Source organism: Euprymna scolopes, chromosome 3 (assembly GCF_053919585.1).
Source record: "Euprymna scolopes isolate OS-2025 chromosome 3, ASM5391958v1, whole genome shotgun sequence".
Lineage (NCBI taxonomy): Eukaryota > Metazoa > Mollusca > Cephalopoda > Sepiida > Sepiolidae > Euprymna > Euprymna scolopes.
In genome coordinates this window covers 48,883,765-48,905,740 of record NC_136484.1, presented here as the reverse complement: position 1 = coordinate 48,905,740, position 21,976 = coordinate 48,883,765, and the positions used below count along the sequence as shown (strand labels likewise).

General features: G+C 33.4%; 1 protein-coding gene across 2 annotated transcripts in view; it reads left to right on the top strand.

Moving 5' to 3' along the window:
• The first annotated feature begins 12,518 nt into the window (after nucleotides 1–12,518).
• The window catches only part of LOC145254843 (ras-related protein Rab-30-like), a 204,852-nt gene continuing 195,394 nt past the window's right edge, over nucleotides 12,519–21,976 (top strand). Inside the window, exon 1 of one of the 2 annotated variants that reach the window (XM_080113685.1) lies at nucleotides 12,519–13,231. The gene's annotated coding sequence lies outside the window, so the exon portion shown is untranslated. Of the gene's footprint in view, nucleotides 13,232–13,941; nucleotides 14,303–21,976 lie in introns of those variants that run through there. The other variant, XM_080113695.1, reaches the window with a different exon arrangement.

Here is a 21,976-nt window from a genome sequence, read left to right as displayed (position 1 = left end):
ATTACTGCATTCCCAAATGGTCTGAAATTGCCACGCAAATCTTGCAAGGATCAACCAAGAGCCTCAAGTGATTTTTTGCGTACCATTGTGCATTCATCCTAAACAATAAGTTTGCATTTTTGCAATATTTTTCCCCATATTGGATGTTTTGGAGATGTCGAACATGAGATTTTTGAAAAATTGAATGTTTTAAAGTAGAATAAATAATTCTTCTACTTGGTAGCAAGGTCGCAGGTATTCCTCATGCAACAAGGGCTAAGGCTATGTCATTTTGTTACCAAATGGCTGCCAAAATCAATTTAATTAGAAAGGTTTTACCAGCTACTTCTGGTGCTGTTCAAGGTAGCAGTAATTTCCAAATAACTTCTATTCTCACAGTCAGTAAATTAGGTGACTAAAATAGGATTTGTCCATGTTTTGACAATGCCTTATTCACTGTAATTAATTTAGGAGACTAAAATAGGATGAGGGATTAGAGATGGACAGATAGAGAGGAAGATATATAGATAGAAAAGAGACAGTGAGAGGAAAATAGAGAAAGAGAAGGAGATAGAGAGATAAAGGGATTGATAGATAAACAGAGAGAGGGGGAGAGTTAGAAACAGAGGGATGAAACAGAGGAAAGGAGAGAGATAGAGGGAGTTAGAGAGAGAAAGGGGCTCAAAGAGAGATGGAGAGGGTGATATAGAGAGAAAGATAGATTGAGAGAGGGAAAGGGAGAGATGGATAGAGAGAGATATTGAGAGAGGGGGAGAGAAACAGAAGGTGAACTACACTTCACCGTTTTTTTCCTCATTCAGTAGAGAAGAAATCTTTCGAGACTGAGGCAATTTTAATGTTTTGTTATTATCCAGAGTACCCCTTTTTTTTGGGGGGGGGGATTTTCCTCCCATTAAAAACCGACCGGGTTATCTGTACTTTCACTTAACAAATTAATAAAAGAAAAACATATTGTAAAATTTGAATTTAACAGGAAAATACTATTTTAAAAAATAGCACGGTAACATAAGTGCCACTTTAGGTACTCCTTGGGCGTTGAGTTCCATGGCGACCAGCATAATTATTTAATGGTCGCTCCCTTAGCCCCCCCCCCAGTCAAGGCTAATGCATGCGCACGTAACATTTTTTTATTTACTGACGTTGGCTTAGTAACTAAACGATTTATTGATAATTTCGTAACCCTTAAACGCATGCCGGAAGATTTAAATTGGTTCATTATTGTTGTAATGAAAAAAAAAAGTTTCATTCAACACAAAACCAAAAACACATATTAATGATAAATGATTTATTATTCTATTCATTGAAATTTACTAATTTTTAAATAAAAAAGTAAAAAAAAAAAAAGTTGATAAAAAAATAGTTGCTTATGTGCGCATAAACAACTTGTTTTTTTTTAGATTAGGCCCACCTTATAATCACCCCCCCCCCAACCTCCTCATCTTAAGAACAGCTTCCGGAATAAACACCACTTTTGGAGGGGGTGGGGCTATTTGCAAAATTTAACTGATATTTGTTGTCAGCATACCCACCCCAAAATACTATTAAAAAAAAAAAAAGGAGGGGGTTCAGTGCCCGTGGCAGAGAAGTAGATTTATTTATCAATAAAAGTTGCGGAGAAGTAAATTTATTTATCAATAAAAGTCGTCATTTAAAAAAGAAAATTGTGGCGGTGGACCTAAATGTTTCGTTTTCGCACTATTCAACAATTTGTTCATCCGCGCATGTAACTTAAAAAATATTTGTAAAAGTGAGAAGTTATCAGTAAATGATTTAGTTTTTGTTTTTAAATTTATTTATTTATTTTTTTTTTTTACATTAGGTCCACCTCCACAAATGTTAAGAACGGCTTTCAGAATAAACACCCCCAACCTCTCCATGTTAACAACGGATTTCGGAATAAACACCATGGGGGGGGGGATATTTAAAAAAAAAGTCGATAAAAGTCGTCATTTAAAAAGAAATTTAAAATCAAATGTTTGTAAAAGTGAGAAATTATTAATAAATGTTTAGTAACATTTTTCGGTGCTAATGCAGAGAGTGACCCGCGCTATTTTTTAAATCGTGTTTTTTTTTTTTTAATCAATTGCAAGGTTAAAGTACAGAATAGGTACAAAACACTCTCCCCTCCCCATGTTAAGAATGGCTTTTTAAATAATAACGTTATTATTTCAGCATGGATCACTCTCTGCATGAGTACCCATTTTTCTTTTAATATTCATAAAAAGTAAAACTTTTTTCTAAATAAATAAATGTTTGTAAATGTGACAAATAATCGTTTAGTTACGGCAACGTCAGTAAATAAAATATGTTACGTGCGGAGTGAGGTGGGAGACTAAGGGAGCGACTATTATTTTTTTCTACTGGTCGCCATGGAACTCAACGCCCAAGGAGTACCAAAATGTAATTTTGGGTTTGTATTACTGTACACATAGATTCGAAAAAGTTGTCAAAACAACAAATATATAACAAATAAATGTTATCAAAGGCAAGATAAGTTACTTTTCTACCAAACTGGATATATTTTTTGTGTTTTTATTCAATGTAACATGTTTATTCAGCTCGAAAAACATACAGTGTTTACCGATGTATTTGAAAATTCAAGATGGCGTCTCACACCCTCTTTAACACCGTAAGTTTGGAAAAAAGTGTTATAAATAAAAAAACATACAAAATACTATTAAAAACCCACCGAATACATGTCAACTTATGTCATGGTAACATATATTGAGCGAGTTTTTAACAGTATTTTATCCGGTTTTTTATTTATAACATCTTTTCCCACACTTACCGTGTTGAAGAGAGAATAAGACGCCATCTTGAATGTTCCAATACATCGGTAAACATTGTATGGTTTTCGATCTGAATAAACATGTTACATTGAATAAAAACACAAAAAATATATCCAGTTTGGTAGAAAAGTAACTTATCTTGCCTTTGATAACATTTATTTGTTATATATTTGTTTTTTGACAACTTTTTCGAATCTATGTGTACAGTAATACAAACCCGTAATTTTTTTTGTCAAATAAATAAATTTCAAGCAATTTTTGCAATAAATAATAGATAGCAACTTCGTTAATTTTACGACTCGCCCCAGCATATTATAAACACCCTAACTTCCCCATGTTAAGAACGGCTTTCGAGGTTTATGGAAGGGCGTTTTTTTTGTTTTTTTTTTTTAACATAGGGGGGAGGGTTAGGGTGTTTATAATACGTTGAGGCATGTCGTAAAAATGAAACAGTTTAGAAAAAGTTAAAACAAACTTTTTTATGTAAACAATGCCGTGAAAAGAAACTAAACAATTAAAACGTAATGTTTCATGAGTGAAAAGCCTTAGAAAATTGGTAAGTACATAAATGAATTTAAATTTTTAAAATATGGGATTATTATTTTTATTTATTTTTTTTTTTTGTGTGTGTGCTAATGCAGAGAGTGATCCGCGCTATTTTTAAAAAATCGTTTTCCATGTTTAATTAAAGTTTTATGATATGTTTTTATTCAATTGTAAGGTTAAAGTACAGAATAGGTACAAAACACCCTCCCTTCCCCATGTTAAGAATGGCTTTTTAAATAATAACATTATTATTTCAGCACGGATCACTCTCTGCATGAGTAAGTTTTTTTTTTTTTTTACTTATCGAGTTAACAGAAAATGAAATCTTTCGTCAATTCGTGGCTGTGAAATGAATCGAACCGGAAGTTCAGTTTTACAACAGAACAGATTCGCAGTAACGGTTAAAAAAAAATATATTTATTTTATTTAATATTTTAATAATTCGCGAGGTAAATTTATTTCAATAACATAAAAACATACCTCGACTCTAAAGATGGGTTGTCTGAAAATTTCAAATAAATTGGTAACGTAGAAATAGGGTTTTATTATTTTAGAACGAACCAACATTTACATTTTTATATATATAGATACATATATAAATATGAACAAATGATTAATAAAATATGTTAAAAGACATCTTGAAAAAGAGTTAAAAACATATTTAATTTTAAAAAAGGAAGCACAAGATAAGTGAATATATATATATATATATATATATATATATATATATGTGTGTGTATATATATGTGTGTGAGTGTGTGTGTATGTGCTAGCAGACCGCCTGGAATTGCCCGGTCGTAAAATATGCTTAAATTTGATATTTTGATTAATGCAGATTTCGTATATATTATTATATTGGACCCACTACAGTAATGATTTAAAAAGTTAAAAAAAATAAATACATAAAAATAACTCGTGCGACACCACCGAGAATCGAAACCAAAACGTTTAGCTTACGATTTACTTTTTCTTTTGACGTAAATGCCTGAGCCATGAAGACATGTTTGCTGCAAGGCTAAAAATTAAAACATGAGCCAATAGTTATTACGTTATGCATGCATATTTGTAATGCTGTCATTCAACATTCACCTAGATGATTACATTTTTAAAATTTTCACATTTTAGCACCAATTTTACCTGGTTAAAACCCAAATGTAAAGTTTTTCATGGGTTTGAATACCCGATCTTTTAAGTTTTATGTCTATAGACCAAAAACTGAGAGAGGAGACAGTTAGGCAAAATTATATATATATATATATTCGGAGTAGGGCTCCGAAACACGCATGTCCATAGATTACTGTTTTTAAAAATAATAAATGAATAATGTCACGACCCGGTTAATGGATGACCGAATTGATTGGCAATCAGATCGAGACACAAAAATTTATTTTATTTTATATCCAATGTCTCATAATTATCTTCGGTTAATCGTCGGATGTCGGATCACCAGCGAAACATATCATTAAGGGGAATGGAACAACAGAGCAATGAATGACAAAACAAACACTCACTCAAAGTTTAAAATTCAAGGAAGACTTTTATGTACAAAAAGGAAGAAGAAAAAGCTCCGATAAAAAGAATGAGTGAGATAGACGTATTTTTGGGGATGTTTGCCAGATGTATGCGACATGCAATTACAGTACAATATGTATAAAAGTTTGTGGATAAGAAAAGATATTGGCATGAGATAGGCCAAACTTAGCTGTTTTGTCCATTAGGGTAAACACGGATCATAAGTTCGCAAACACAATATCCAAGTAAAAAGTTGAGATGGCGAAAGTCTATCTCTTCCTTGAATCTTAGTTCCAAAGAAGAATATATGTGAGTTCAATCGACAATACGATTGTATTTGAATAATAATCCGCAATTTATTTAATTCAAATCTCAATCAGATTAAATGTTGAGTTCAATCGACAATACGATTGTATTTGAATAATAATCCGCAATTCAATTGATTCAAATCTCAATCTTCGATGAGGTCCGATTCTCGGAGATAATGTTTGTACACCGGGCTGTATCGCTTCTTTTCGCCAACTGTTTATTTCTTATTTTCAAATCCCTCGTGGTCCGCTTTTCCCGCCACAAATGTTTGCTGTCTGGTTGCCATGACGACGTATTTCTGCTCGTTACGGCGATATTCACACCCAACCTCTGTCTCACTTCCCTCAGCCAAGTGACTGCCACGCCACATCATTTACAGAGAGAGGGGGTTATCTGGTTGATTAGGTCTTAGGAAGAGAGAGAGATAGCGAGATATATATAGAGAGTAAGTAGAGAGATTGAATGTTCGCTTTGCTCTGACGTCACAATAAGTAAAAAATACGTCCAAATAAAAAATGGGTGACTTTCTAAGAAAAATACTGGCTCTCCAAGGAAGAGACGTTAACCTTAATATTGTTTTTAAAAAATCAACAACAAAAACTATGTTTTTATATATATATTTTTATATATATATATATATATATATATATATATATATATATATATATATAATCTAATAATATATATTAAATCCCCGAAACAGTGTTTCATGGTAAACAACTGATGATCCCTTGAAAAATAAGTTATTGGTACTATAGTAAATTCGAGAGCGAGTTGATGCAGTGATTGCAGGTGATTAAATAACTTACTGACAAGATGGTTTTCTAACGAATGATAAAAATATTTTTTTGTATAGTTTTAAAGGTTAAAAACTTCAAAGACTATATATATATATATATATATATATATATATATATATATATAAAGAGGTTTGTGTTTAAGCATTTTTACGCAAATATTATGCAAATATAAATCATGTAGAATATATCTCCATGAATATAATTACACGTAATAGTTAAATAAAGATGATCATCCTATAACAAAAACGAAAAAAACTAATAGGGAATTAATTAAAATGAACGTTTAAAAGAATATACAAATTAGCTATTATCTTTAGTTATATCGCATATCCCTCCATATTTACATGAATAAACCAGAAACCAGCAGGAGCAGCGACAGTGATAATAATGGCGACGCTAAGACAAAGCCCATTCGTCGATAACAATGCAAATAAACACACTAAACACATACAACTTCAAATCCGATTTTATTTTGTGCAGACATCAATAGAATAACTTGCACCTCACTTCAACAAAGAAAACCGCCAGAGGAATCCACACATCAAAAGAAAAATTAAAATACAAAACACAAACATCACAGTAGACGCATCTTCAGCACCATATAAACACGAATAATTATTTCACGAAACACTACAACAGTACAACACCTACTAGAATACATTCACAACTTTCTTAGCTTTAAATCGATATAACATGTGTATACAAACATCAAATAGACGACTCCCTACAATACATTAAAACACAAAAAACAAACACAAATAAAAAATGAAACGATGACCAGCGATAAAAGCTGCCTTTTGCCTGCTACTACGAACGCATTGTGAGTAAAAAGATAACAAGCAAACAGATCGGCCCAGATCAGCCCCTATGTGGCAAGCTGTGAATCTCGCTCTGTCAGCAGCAGTTAACCCCTCGCCAGTGACAGCAGCTACTGAAATTATTGCGCCACAGCCACTGCCACGCACTGCTGCCATCTCACTCGTGATACTGGACAGCAAGCCTTGAAGACTACCTCTCTTCCACCGCCAGATCGCCACAGCTCACCAGCCAACAGCCATCAACCCCTCGCCAGCAACACCAGCTATTAAGGATCACTGCACATGTATCCCAGACCCCTGAATGCTAAGCCACGTTCCTGGTATCGTCGCTCCTCCCCCACCTCAGCCTCAAAATAACTTAGATCGTCGTCGAGTTTATATCAACACCCAACCAGCATTCCTATTAATGCCCCACTGCCGCCGCCACCGTTAAATTATCCTGACACACCAAACAGTTCGTTTCACAATTGCTTAAACTTTAAATAAAACATTTAAACTCAACCTTTTCGTTTGTCAATTTCTTGCTTTCCATACGCTCAGTTTTGTAATATAACACTTTTGTGAGGAAATAAATACCTAAATAAATTAAAAAAAAAAGGTTTTTAATATGATTATTAATACACAAACTTGGCCCTGTCGGTGGGGCATTAGAATACACCGATTGCCCCCCATGCAGAGGGTAAAAGTTCCTCAATGAGGGTCCTGGATATGACCTTAAACTATATCCAGTGGTGAGACCCCAGCTTGTGGGCTTTGGGGAGTGTGGAGCCACCCTTTAATTACCATTGCTCCCAGGTCCACTCTGACCCAGAGTGGTAGTACCTGTTAGGGTTCCAACTATGGGTTAAATAGAAACCGACTTGAAAACAACAAATATATTCTATTAAGATTTTTTTCTTCAAAATCTTTGGATTCAGCATTAAATAACCCGAAAAGGGTTGATATGCTGTAAAACAAAAACAACCAACCAACCAATACACAAACTAAAAAAAAAAAAAATCAGAATTTCTAGGAGTATAGATAATGTACTAGCAAAGAGACCCGGGATTGAATGATGATTAACAAATGTTCAACATTCCCATATTTTTATTGTCATAGAAACCAGTGAAATGGATTTTAAATCAAATTGATTTATTGCCTGCTCTATATTTTATTTTTTTTATTTATTACACTTTCACCCCAAAGGCACGTTGCCACTTTGATGTAGGGGGCTACTATCAGGGATCTAAGTTGCAGGGGTACTATGTAGGGAGTTTAGCAGCAAGATGTCTGTTTACATTATACTTGAACTTCTGCATGTCAGTACAGATGGGGAAGCAGGAAACCGGAAAAGAATTCCAAAGTCCTGCAGTTCTGGGGAAGAAGCTATTAGAGTAAAAGGCTTTCTTACATCTAGGGATCTCAACTGTGTAGCGGTGGGACTTTGCTGCTTATCGGGTTTGTCGGGGGTATTTTCGTCAAGGGGGTATGAGGGCTTGTAGTTCATCAGATCATCCACCATTAAAATACTTGTAAAACAGGCAGAGGGATGCAACATTACGTCGGTGGGACAGGTGCTGAAGTTTAGATAACAGTTCGGGACCTATTAGGTTGGCTACTCTCTTTTGAAACCTATCCAGGAGCGAGAGACTAGTAGCAGATGCACCAGCCCAAATGTGACAGCAGTACTTCAAAGATGGGCGAATGGTGGCTTTGTAGAGGTACAGGATACTTTCAGGCGTAAGTAACTTTCTAGCACAATAGAGAGAGCCCGCCTTCTTTGCAGCAGTCTTAGCAATAATCTCGATGTATCTATTCGAACTCATGTTTCCTGTGAACGTTAAGCCAAGGAGCTTGAATGAAGTGCTCTCAGGTAAAGTATCACTAGCCATAGCTATTGGTGGTTGGTAAGGTTTCATATAATTATTAAAGGAAACAAGCTTTGTCTTGGCAGCGTTGAACGTTACCATCTATTTTTGACCCCATTGCACTACAGACTGAAGGTCTTCCTCTAGGGTTTCGGCCCATTACCTTAGATATTTGCTCATTAATTTTCCCCACGTGCCTGCTATAGAGCGTGGTGTCGGCAAATATACTCAGCTCAGAGACAATTTTATCAGGTAAGTCATTTATGAATATTAGAAATAACAAAGGTCCAAGAATCGATCCTTGAGGCACACTCACATTTATATCAAATTTTTTGGACGTACACCCATCGAGGACAACGTGGATTCTTCTCTCCTTTAAGAAGGATCTAATTATGCTAAGCATTCGTCCACTAATACCATAGGATTTAATTTTCATCAGAAGACCATCGTGCCATACCCTGTCAAAAGCCTTAGATATATCAAGGGCTACTGCCCTCCCCTCCCCTGCCTTATCCAGTGCTTGAAATAAACGTTCAGAGATTACAGTTAAAATATCTGCAGTAGAACGGGCTTGCCTAAATCCATATTGATGGTCTGACAGAAGTTTAGCAGCTGTAAGGTGGTGGACTAGAGCTTGATTAATTAAGGACTCAAATATTTTGGCGAAAGGAGGCTAATTGGGCAATAATTTAATGGGTCAGTTCTTTCACCAGAGTTTTTGTAAATTGGTACCACAGAAGCAGTTTTCCAGCAGCCAGGAAAGCAAGATTCGTTAAGGCATTTGTTAAAGAGCTTAGAGAGAACAGGAGCGACCTCAGCAGAGCATGTTTTTAATACCACAGCTGGGATGAGGTCAGGTCCACATGCTTTTGAGGTGTCTAGGTTTTTTATAATATCATGTACTTGGGAAGGCGTGATCTTCAGATCATCTAGCGTGGTTTCTGTCTGCAGAGGAAAATTAGGGGGGAGAATGGCTTGCTAGATCCAAGGTAGAGTTTGAGGCAAACTGATTGGCAAGCATATTAGCTTTCTCAGTTGCTTCTAGTTAGGGACTCATTGCTGTGCACTGCGAGAAAGATTTGTATGCCTCTCCACAGTGACTTAGTACACAATTGCACGGTAGAGAACCTTTTTTTTTATTATTCAATTTTCACCCCAAAAAAGGCACAGTGCCACTTTGAAGTAGGGGGCTACTATTGGGGACATAAGTTGCAGGGGTATTATGAAAGGAGATGAGTAACAAGATATCTGTTCACAATACACTTGAACTTCTGCATGTCAGTACAGTTGGGAAAGCAGAATCCCGGAAGGGAGTTCCAAAGGCTAGCAGTTCTGGGGAGATACTATTGGAGTAGAAGGCGTTCTTACACCTAGGGATCTCTACTGTTAAGGGGTGGGATTTAGCTGCTTGTTGGGTTTGTCGGGGGTGTTCATGTCGAGGGGGTACAAGTGCTTGCAGAGCATTCATCATTAAAGTACTTGTAGAACAGGCAGAGGGATGCAATATTTCGTCGATGGGACGAGGCTGAAGCCTAGATCAAGACCTATCAGGTTGGTGACTCTCTTTTGAACCCTGTCAAGAAGTGAGAGACAAATAGCAGATGCACCAGCCCAAGTGTGACAACAGTACTGTATACGTGGGCGAATGGTGGGCTTATAGAGGTACAGGATACTTTCAGGCGTAAATAGTTTTCTAGCACGGTAGAGAGAGCCCACTTTTCTTCGCACCATCCTTGGCAATGCTCTCAATGTATCTATTCCAGTTCATGTTCCCTGTAAATGTTAGGCCGAGGAGTTTAAAGGAAGTATTTTCGGGTAATGTCTTCTTGGCCATTGCTATTGGTAGTAGAGAAGATTTCTTGTAATTATTGAAGGAAACAAGCTTAGTCTTGGCAGCATTGAATGTGACCCTCCATTTTTGTCCCCATTCCACTACAGATTGGAGGTCATCCTCTAGTGTTTCTGCCATTTCCTTAGATATGTGTTCATTTGTTTTCCCCTCGTGCCTGTTATAGAGAGTGGTGTAATGTTGATCTTATAAAATTATTTTTATATATAATGGCTATATACTAGACCTATCTAAAAACACTGCCAGACACCTAAAGTACATTCGTGTAAATGTTCATAAAAATCGGTCCAGCCGTTTTCGAGTTCATAGGAAATTCTCACATACACATAGACACACAAACATACAAAGTTCCTTTTATATAATAGAAAAGATATTAGTGGGGGCGCCCAGCTTTGCCCAGTCGTAAAATACGCTTAAATATGATATTTTAATTTGTCCAGCTTTCATATATATTATTATAGAGTCGTAATTTCAAAAGTAAAAAAAATGTATTTGGGTGCCATCAGTTAGAATCGAAACCAAAAGCAAAACTGTAGCATTCAAAGCTGGTAACGTTACCACTATACCAACGTAACATGCATATGACCTGATTAAAAATAAAAAAATAAATTAAGATGAATGTACAAAATGTTTAACGATTTTTTTCAATTTTGACCCCCTTAAAACTTATTTTATCCGGTTAAAGACCCATAAAAGAACGGGCCGTAAAAAATCCATTCATTTGAAGCCCTCTAAAACTCCACGACATAAATTAATTATTTACTTTTTAAGAGAAAGTTGAAAATGGGTGACACTTGGGGGGGGGGGGCGTGAATTTAAAAAAAAACGTTTGTCTAAAATATTATATTCGGTTTATTGGAAAGAACATAAAATTTCACATTGACCCTGAAAATATCGTAAAAATAGAATCAATAGAAAAATTTTGATAGATTTTTTAAATTTAAAAATTTTAAAATATTGAGTTTAAAAATTGAAAAATATTGAGTTCGGAAAATTCATTACTGTTTTAAAAAAAAAAAAAAAAATTTTTATTACTTTTAAAACAACTGTAATAGTTTATTTTGGAAGTATAATCCATAAAGAAAATAAATAACCCACTTTTAACAGAGAAATTACGAGATTTTTATATTGTATTCGCAGTTTCGTGTTAGGGGTGTCAAAAATTCCTACAAAAATTCTGATACTGCTAGTGCCGCTGTGTGCGACTTTTAGTTTCGGAGGGATAGGGTTTGAAAATATGGAGAAAGACAGATATATAGCCTTTCATATAATAGATTTTTTTTCTACCAAAAACAGGCAGTCATACTGAAGATATGCCAGTATGTCGGCTTTTTTACTACTATAAATACCCCCCCCCCATTTCATGCGTAATGCAAAATATTGACTTGAGTTTAGCACCAATAAATTCAGCATGCGAAAACTAAAAGAAAAGAACAACAACAAAAAAATTTTGATACAATTTTTCAATAAAATGATCACATTGGAAAACGGGATTATTTCTATAACTAATTTTTTAAAGGTAATGTTTTAATCTATATTTATAAAAATATTGGAGTAAGTAGCTTTCAAAATTTTCAAGTCAGAAATGACTTTCTATTTCGACAGTTTAAATTTCAAATTCAACTTTTGAATGATCACAAAATATTTTTTTTCCAATTATTATAGCAAAAGATTAAGCTGTCTGACTTGACTTGTTTACGAAATTTTAGACTCCATCCAGGTGAATTTAATTTCGTTAATTACTTTTTAATTTTTATAAATATGATTATTAAAAAACTATTTTCTTACATATTTCAAATAAATAATCGATTATTAGTCATTTAAATTATGTGTAAGTTACATAGCTACGAAAAACACTGACACACAAAGAGTTGTTACATAATAATAAAATGTTTTCTACTTTCGTATCAAAAAGAAAACCATGAGTTAATACCTTAGGATTTTTATTTAATTATGACTTGTAAAAAATTAAACTAAAGACCAAATTATATTTTTTCTGCAGAAAACATGTAACCGGATATGAAATGAAAACTACTTCCGGGATCGGAAGGATCGCGTAAAATTTATATTTTCTAGTCAATTTTTAATATAAATCTAAAAATATACATATATTTATATATGGACATCTTGTGTAGGTATAGATTCATGCATATAAAATATATTAAGATATCGCATCCTTTACTTGCTTGATTTAATTTTTTTTTTCTTCTTTTCTTTTTTTGCGTGTGTGTCAGTCACAGTGTCAGTTCCGACTCTGAGAGTAATATAAGCATGGGGGGTTATCATCAGTGATCGCAGGAGCGAAAATGCTTTATTGACTCTAAAGGTGAAAATCCTTTAGAAATAAGAAATTCTTACCAAAAACTAACCAAGAAACACAAAAATTCTTTCTTTCTTTGCTCTGAAAACGAAGCAACGCGACCAAAAACAACCACCATCATTCATAAAAAAACAACAACAGACGTGCCCCATCCTTGATAAACCACCTCATCAGTTTAAGAATAAAATTCTATCCTTTAAATTAAAACAACCACCAGTTAATGTTGATTTCTGAACGATTATATATTAAATCTCATCACTGAAAAGCAGTAAATACTTCAATATCCCTTTCATTTTATAATTTTCTATTCACAACAACAACAGTTCAATTGTCATAGACAATTCTTTATTTAAAATCACTCCCCCATATTTAAGTTACAAGATTTTTTACTCTGTATCTTTTGGTATTTTTTGGAGTGGAACTCCCTTAGGCCAAATACAGGTCAGTTCAATTTTTAATATTAAAATTATATTTTGTATATGCCATGCTCCAGTGCTTCCACACATATTTCATGTTTTGGAATTTTTCATATTAGATTATTTAGTCTACTGTTTTTATCTTAGTTGCTATTTTCACAACGTTTCAACCGATGTAACATTCGACCATCATCAGATATATTTTGTCAAATTCTGAAATCTGTACGGAATTTCGGACTGAGTTCTTTATTTAATACACGGGCGCAGTAGTGTGAACATGTTATATATATTACATCGAAAATTAAAATAAAATCTGGCGGATCAGAAGTTAACGAGCTTTCCTCCCTGCCGCAAAAAATAATTCTTTTCCACGTTTTCTTATTTTATCTGCGGATTATCGTCGATAACAGACTTAACAGGATTTTTTTCAAAAATTTATTTAATGACTTTTAACGTGGGGGATCACTTTTCAATTATAACGTTCTAATAAATTGATATCCCACTTTGTGGTCAATCAGCACAACAACCATCCTTATTAGGGTTTCACGTGTTCGCTATGGTGTAAAATGAAATACAAATATTTTTTTGTAAAAGAAAAAAAGATGCTTATGCATTTTTGGTACTCTGCTGAGTGCTGCCTGTGCTACTTTTAAATAGTTTTCAATGTTAAATTTAAACGTTATAATTGAAACGCGATCCCCCACGTTAAGTCATTAAACTTTAAAAAAATTTCTTGTTAATATGAAAGTTAAGTTACAGATCGACGATAATCCGCAGGAAAAATAAGAAAACGTGAAAAGAAATTAATTTTACGGCAGGGGGAAAGCTTGTTCAGGTCCGTCGAAAATTTAAACTGCAATTCCGACATATAATTTCACGTGAAACCACCAGACACATGTAAATACGAGAGCGTCACCAATGAACAGTTTGTATACGTGTTGTTAATAAATAAATAAATTAAAAAATAGTAAAAAAAATAAAAATGAAATAAAAATAACGAAATGCTAAGAAAACTGTCGCAAAGAAACAAAAAGGTCCCCGAATTTGAAAAAGCTTGGAGAAGGTTGGAGGTTACACAGGTCGAAATATTGTGAAGGTAACAATCAATATTAGTTCAAATAATACATATTTAATTGGTACTTTTTCAGAATGGCCGTGCTTTTTTTTTCTTTTCTTTTTTTTATATATAGATAAGATTTTTAAGTTAAGTCGAGTTTTTGCAGGGTCTTGTTTGTTAAATTGTTAGGTGAAAGCACAGAATACTTAAAAAGGGCTCCCCCGGTTCCTTGTTAAGAATGGCTTTCTAAATAATAACGTTATTTCAGAACGGTCCGTATTTTGCACAAGTACCCATTTTATTTATTTACTTATTTTTTTTTTCTTTACAGCATCCACTCATCTGCCAAATGATACTTTGTACACAATTTGACCGAATCAAACCTTTACCGAAGTAAACCTAAAAATGAGTTTAGGATTAGGATAAAAAAACAAAAAAAAAACAACCGTTCTGGGTACTTTATGCACGTATGTTACCTTGCTGAAATAATAACGTTATTATTTTGAAAGCCATTCTTAACATGGGGAAGGGAGGGTGTTTTCTTACTATTCTGTACATCCAGCTAGAAAAGATTGTGGAACTTGAAAGTATTATTAAAAAAAAATATAACCAGCATTAGCAGTGTCAGAAATTTCGTGAAAACTATTGAATAATTCCACCCGCTATCTTTCGAAGCTTATAACTCCTTGAAAAATGTAATTCAAGCCCTAATTTTTTTTTTTTTTCAATTAAAGGAGTAAGGATCAAGGTTTCATAAAAAAAAAAAAATAAAAAAACACACACGAAAACAAACAATGTGGGTTTTTTTTTTAAAAAGGTTTTAAACTTCGGACTTTACAGGTAAATTTCTAAAAAACACTATTTTTTTTGTTTTAAATTTGAATATATTATTTATTGGTCTTTTAATCTCCAATTTGTGATATATTAAAACTTTGGTACATAAATTAATTATTTATTTTTTAATAGATATTTCAAAATGGGGGGGGGGGGTGAATTAAAAAAACGTTTGTCTAAAATATTATATTCGGTTTATTGGAAAGAGCATAAAATTTGACATTGACCCTGAAAATATCGTAAAAATAGAATCAATAGAAAAATTTTGATAGATTTTTAAAGTTTAAAAATTGAAAAATACTGAACTCGTAAAATTCAATTAATTTCATTACTATTTTTTAAAAAATATTTCTATTACTTTTTATACAACTTTAATAGTTTATTTTGGAAGTATAATCCATAAAGAAAATAAACAACTCACCTTTAAAAGAGAAAATACGAGTTTTTTTATATTTTATTTGCAGTTTCGTGTTAGGGGTGTCAAAAATTCCTACAAAAATTCTGATACACCTAAACCAGCATTGATAAAATTGGGTATGATAGGGTTAAATAAAATGACTTTCACTGAAATAAAGATACTTAAGATAAACGATGTTTTATATACGAAACAACAATACCTACTTAATTGTCATGTCGGAAAAAAAAAAATCCCCAAATTACGAAAATTCATTGAATAGAACAACTGCTATTATGTTATTAGTAAGAAAAAAAGTCTTCTGCCCATGATCTTTAAACAAAAGTCAGCCATGAAAGTGTCAAAAATGGGAGATAAGTCCCCTTTATTTGCAATGTTCAAGGTGTTTACATCTAGGGTAAATGCAATTTCCCCAATTTTCCGTAAGAAAAAATACTTTAAAGTGTAAATAATTTTCTACTCGATGAATTTTCGTAATTTTTGGATTGTTATTATTTTCGACATGACAAGTACTATTGTTTATTAAAAAAAATCGATCTGTTGACTCTTACAAGCACCGAAACAAATTTAGACGAGCTTATATGGTCGATTTGCAATTCCGTTTGGGCACACATTTCTGAAAATTAATGAGACCTCTCCCCCCCCGTCCCCTTGTATAACAATGTCCTGCTGAGCCTGTTCTTACTCCAAACCCTGGACTGCTGGTATTTTTCTTTTTTAATTTTTATAATTTTTTAAATTATACATAAAATAAAATATTATTTCCCTTTTAATACAAACGTAAATCCCACGATAATTGATTAAAAATGAAGTGTACTTATCCAAATATTCTGAATGATTTAGTTTCAGAATATATAGTTACTAGCATTTCAGCCCGGCGTTGCCCGTGTGTATTGAGCAAAAAAATTTTTTTTTAAAAGTGGTAGTAGGAAAGCAGGCTCGAACCCGTACCACAAAGAGGAAAAAACGTGACGTCTTTGCTGTTACGACCACCGCCAAACCGGAAGTGACGTTGGTTTTAATTAAGACTAGACAATCGAAAAGAGGGGATGACTTTCGAAAATATCGGCGAAAAAAGCGACCCCCCCTCCTGTAGAAAAGTGCCCAGTTGAAGGTGAAGATATTAATGTTTTTAGCCAATTTTTCGATATTTGTCGTCTGAAAGGTCGAACTTCAAAACGATACTTATCTAGTAAAAATCTCTCTCCTCAGTCGAAAGTTTTAGCCAGACATGCATTGCATGTCACATGCAAACATAGATTTATATATTGATAACTCAAATTTTCGACCCAAACCAATTAAACACCTTGCCCTATCTCTGAATACCCTTTATGTAAAATTTCAAATGTTTAGACCAGAAATTGTCCGAGTAATTTGGTAGAGACCGAAGCGGTCAAATTTTTTAAAATTTTGACCCCTATTATGACCCCTTAACATTTATTGTTTTGGGCTCAGATCAAGTTATTAAGTTAGATCCATGTCCAAGGAACCTATATCTAAAATTTCAAGTGTTTAGACCCACAATTGTCGGAGGAGTTTAGTAGAGTTCTCAAAGGTCAAATCGTTGAACTTTGACCCCTTAACAGCCAAATCTCTGGCCGAAAACTGATCAAAGATGTTCCCAAATCTTAGTACCCTGTATATCAAATTTCGAGTCTGTAGACTTAAAATTGACAGAGTTATTGTGTAGGGAAATGTACACACACACACACACGTTCACTTTTATAGATATACTAGCATTCAGCCGGTGTTGCACGGGTGTTTGGATGTGTATGTTGAGCAAAAAAAAAAAAAAAAAAAGTGGTAGTAGGAAGGCAGGCTCGAACCGTGGCCTTCGTTATCTTGCTCGAACCCATACCACAGAGGAGGAAAGAACGGGGGGGGGTGTGAAAAAAGCCACATAATTCTATGTTATCAGTGGTGGCCATTTCTGTATGCGCATATTTTTGACGCGTGTCATAAATATACGCGCGCTTGCGCGTACAGAAATGGCCATTACTGATAAAATAGAATTATGTGGCTTAATATCTGGAAAACTACTTCTTTGCGGCAAAAATATGCGCGTGCTTTCGTCTGTAGAAATCGTCACCACTGATAACATAAGGAATTACACGATTCTTTATTTTTCAATTTCCTCGTGTCTTTATTGAAAGCAGAAAAAAACAAGCAAATATCTTTTAGCCAATAAACGAACACAAATATGCCCCCTCACTAGGCGGCCAAAAAGTGGGTGCTCATTTTAAGTTAAATTTAGATGGGTAAGTGATCACTCACTTTTTGAGAAAGTAATTTCTTCATACCATGGAAACTATTTATCTGCGATGGAAACGGTTAGCAGATTCGTTTTTAGCACACCAAAATCAACAAAAGAAATATATTTTTCTATACGAACGTCGAACGACAACGTGAAAAGTAAAATTTTACTCTTTTAAGGGCAGTTAACCATTTTTTCCACTCACTCTACTGACACGATCAGTCGATCACACATAATCGACTAAACAGTAGACCCCCCCCCACTCCAAAACGCACAAAATTTATCTCCCATAACAAAATGACCCACATGTGAGGGATTATTTTACTTATTTTATTTATTTATTTTTTTTTTGCTTTCTACAAAGTTTTTCAGGGTGTTCGTTCGTTACCGTCTAAAAAAAAGTAGAAAACTTATTTTTATTACTCCTTTTTTGCAGGTGGGGGGTCGGGGAATTTAATGCAGGATGTTAAACTATAGTATGATTTTTGGTTGGTTAGTTGATTTACGGCATATCAACCCTTTTCAGATTATTTAATGCCAAATCCAGTGATTTTGAAGAAATTTTTTTAAATAGAATATATATATATATATATATATATATATATATATTTTTTTTTTTTTTTCAAGTCGGTTTCTATTTAGCCTATAGTTGGGACCTTAACAGGTACTACCACTCCAGGTCAGAGTGGACCTGAGAGCAATGGTAATTAATGGGTGGCTCTACACTCCCCAAAGCCCACAAACTGGACCCTTTCCATCGAATATACTTTAAGGTCATATCAAGGACCATTAATTTTAGGATTTAGGTTTATTAAACTTAATTTTAAATTAAATAATTAAAGTCATTGTGTTTTGTTTTATTTTAAAAAATACAGATTTATTTTTGGGTTTTAAAACAATTCTAATTTTTTTTTTAATTTTTTTTACCTCAAGGGGAAGAAGAGTTAAAAAAAAATATAGATATTGAAATTCCACAGGCATCTCCAAACCGTTGTGTAGAACGTCATCATCGTATGCATTAATTAGTGACGTCACCATTTTGTGTTTACTATAGTCTGGGTCAATTTCTATGGAAGATCATTTATGCAAAAATTTATAAATAAAATGTACAATAAAAAAATTGATAAAAAATAATATAAGACTTACCTTTTGTAAAACAAATAGATTTTTAATAACGAACTACACAGAGGATAAAATTAATTTTAACCTGTTCTGTTGATACATGTATCTAAACTAAAGATTCTACTGCTTACAGGCGTCCATAGGTTTTTGGAAAAAAAGCGTAGAATTTGATTATCACTGTCATTTTAAATAATCAAATCCAAACAAATTTTTTTTAGTCGATTTTACTTTTGCAATTTTTATTATCTCAAGAGTCATATATTCTATTATATGAATATATTTTTTTTATTAGTGAAAACCTGTTATATAAAAAAAATCTGTTTAAACTTCATATTGCGTATGAAATTAATATCATTTAAAGCTTTTTAAAAATAATTATTTTTTAGAATTCCGTTTTTTTTTTGTTGTAATTCAAACAATTATATTACCGTGAAAAAAAAATTATCAAGAAAAAGTGTTTTATTTATTCTTTTAATGTAATATTGATTTTATGTACAATTTTATTTACAACTTTAAGTTAAGCCAAAAAAATAACAGGATTTTATATATATAGAAATAACTATTTTTTAATTATTTGATCTTTTCAGCTTTAAAAAATATTGAAATTTTTATCAACCTACATTTTTTAATTTTCGTAACATGAAATATGGGAGGGGGGGTAGAACACCTAAAAAAACAATTTCCTCTAATATATTTAACGAGAACTACTTTTCTTATGTAAGTGTATTTAATAATGAATAAATATCGAAAATTTCAGGAAAATATGACAATTATTTGATTTTTGCTAGATTTTTAAAACATGGGTGTGTCTACGGCTTAAAAAACGTCACTACATAGGAACATTGTTTAAAGTGTTGATAATGTAAACACGATTTTTGTCTCGCATTTTCATTATTTTTGTATGCTGTAAAAAAATTTTAAAAATGTATTAGCAGTTTATTTGAAGCTTCTTCTTTTGAATGTTAAAAAAGTTAGGATGATAATATTAAATTACAGTTAACTTGTGTTACATATGGGGGAGGGGTAAAACTATGGCACGTGTTGGAGGTACCTAAAATTTCACATTTCGAATTTTAATTATTCGAAATGATATCTTGTGTGTTTTTTAGGTATCATTTTATTATTAAATCATTTTAATCAAATTTGGTAAAATTGACTAATAGCTTATTTGCTTCCACAAAAAAAAAAAAAATAGTTTGTGTCAAAGTAGATTTAAGAATGAAAACCTGGAACTGGAGTTGAAAAGTGAAACGAAATAACGAAATAAAACGAAACAGTTTTCTTTCTTTCTAAAATAATGTTTTAAGCGTGTTGGAGTTCCGAAACTCAAAAAAGAAAGAAAAAGAAATAAATTTTTTTTTCGACTTATCTGTTTTTATTAAATCCACAGCAGTTATAAGGATTAGTTCCATATTTTGGTTAGGCTAGGATTAGTTTCGTATTGTACTTTTTTGAAAAAAATTATTTTGCAAAATAAAAAAAAGAAAGAAAATGGTACACTGAAATAATCGCATTATTATTTAGAAACCCATTCTTAACATGGGGAGGGGGCAGATGTTTTTACTTTTCTGCACTTTCACCTTGAATTTTATTTGAAAATACTATAAAAAATGAATGCATAAGTATCAAAATAAATTTTTTTTAAATTTCCACATTTTGAACTTAAATTATTTGAAATAAGTCATTATCATCATAAGTCATAAGTCTAGATCATTGGTTACCCGACTAGGGTATTAAGACCATATGTTAAGATTTTGTCGAAGAGTGTCAAGTAGCACTAGTAATTTATATGAAAAATATGAGAGTAGGGTCACTGGCTTGGTAGGAAAATTAGTATTGATATAGATCTTTGTGGTTCTTCCATTCTGCATCCAGATGCGACTTGAAGTCATTTACTGAAGGGGCATTGATATTGTGGGAACTTAGCCTATTCCAAAAAGGAGTCACTCTGCAAGAGAAGAACTGGCCATGGGAGCCAGGATGATGTTAGATCTGTATCTTCAGATTGTGCCCCCTGGTGATGGGGTTGAGGGCTGGAGCGAACAAGCAGTTGTCACAGTTGGTGCATGGTCTGTTATAGTGGACATTGTCAAAACCTTTTATCTTGTAGGCTTGTAATATATTGGCACATTGTCTGTAGAATTCAAGAGTAGGGAGGTTGAGATGGGTGAGGCATTCAGAGTAGGGCAAATTGGAGATGCTTTATGCAAGTGTTGTTGCTCTACACTGGACCCTTTCCAGAATGTCTTTCTTTTTTTGTTAAACTTAGGGCACTAGATCACAGAAGCATATTCCATGTGTTGGCAGATTAGGGACTTATAAAGTAGCAGGAAATATGTTGTATCCAAAGTTGTAAACATGTTTGATGGCTCCGAGAATCCAGTTGGCTTTGTTGACTTGGAATTCAACATACTTAGTGAAGGACAGCCTTTGATCAATGATTACGCCAAGATCCTTCTCCTCATTGGTCTCTTGCGGAGTGCAGCAGCTTTCATCATTAAACGTTATGGTGTATGAATGGTTGGAATTGTTATTACCTTGATGCATTTGTACATTTCTCGGGATGAAACTGCATACACATGATGTTTGCCATAGATTGGAGTTGGTTTAAGTCACTCTGCAGACTGGAGAGCTGGGTATCCTGTGAATCAGTAATGACTTGAAAAATCTTGACGTCATCAGCAAACATGAGAACGAAACTCTCCAGCATCTCGGCAACAAAGACAGTGAAGAGCAGTGGGTCAAGAACAGAACCTCTAGTCACATTCACCCAGTCAGAATGGGTTCCATTGACCACAAGTTTCTGTTTTCAGTGTGTGAGAAAACTACGAAATCACTTGTAGCATATAACCTTGGATTCCGAAAGTATTCAAGTGGGCAAGGAGTCGTTCATGAGGGACAGAGTCAAAGACCTTAGTGTAATCCAGAAAGATGACATCAACTGATAGATTATGACTCCATACCTCTGTCCAGACCTTCAATGAAGTTAGTGACGGTCGACTTACCAGAAGTAAATCCATGTTATTTTTCACAGCTTTATTGTTGGAATGTATGTCTCTGGCTAATTTAGACTCAGTCTTACCTAGCT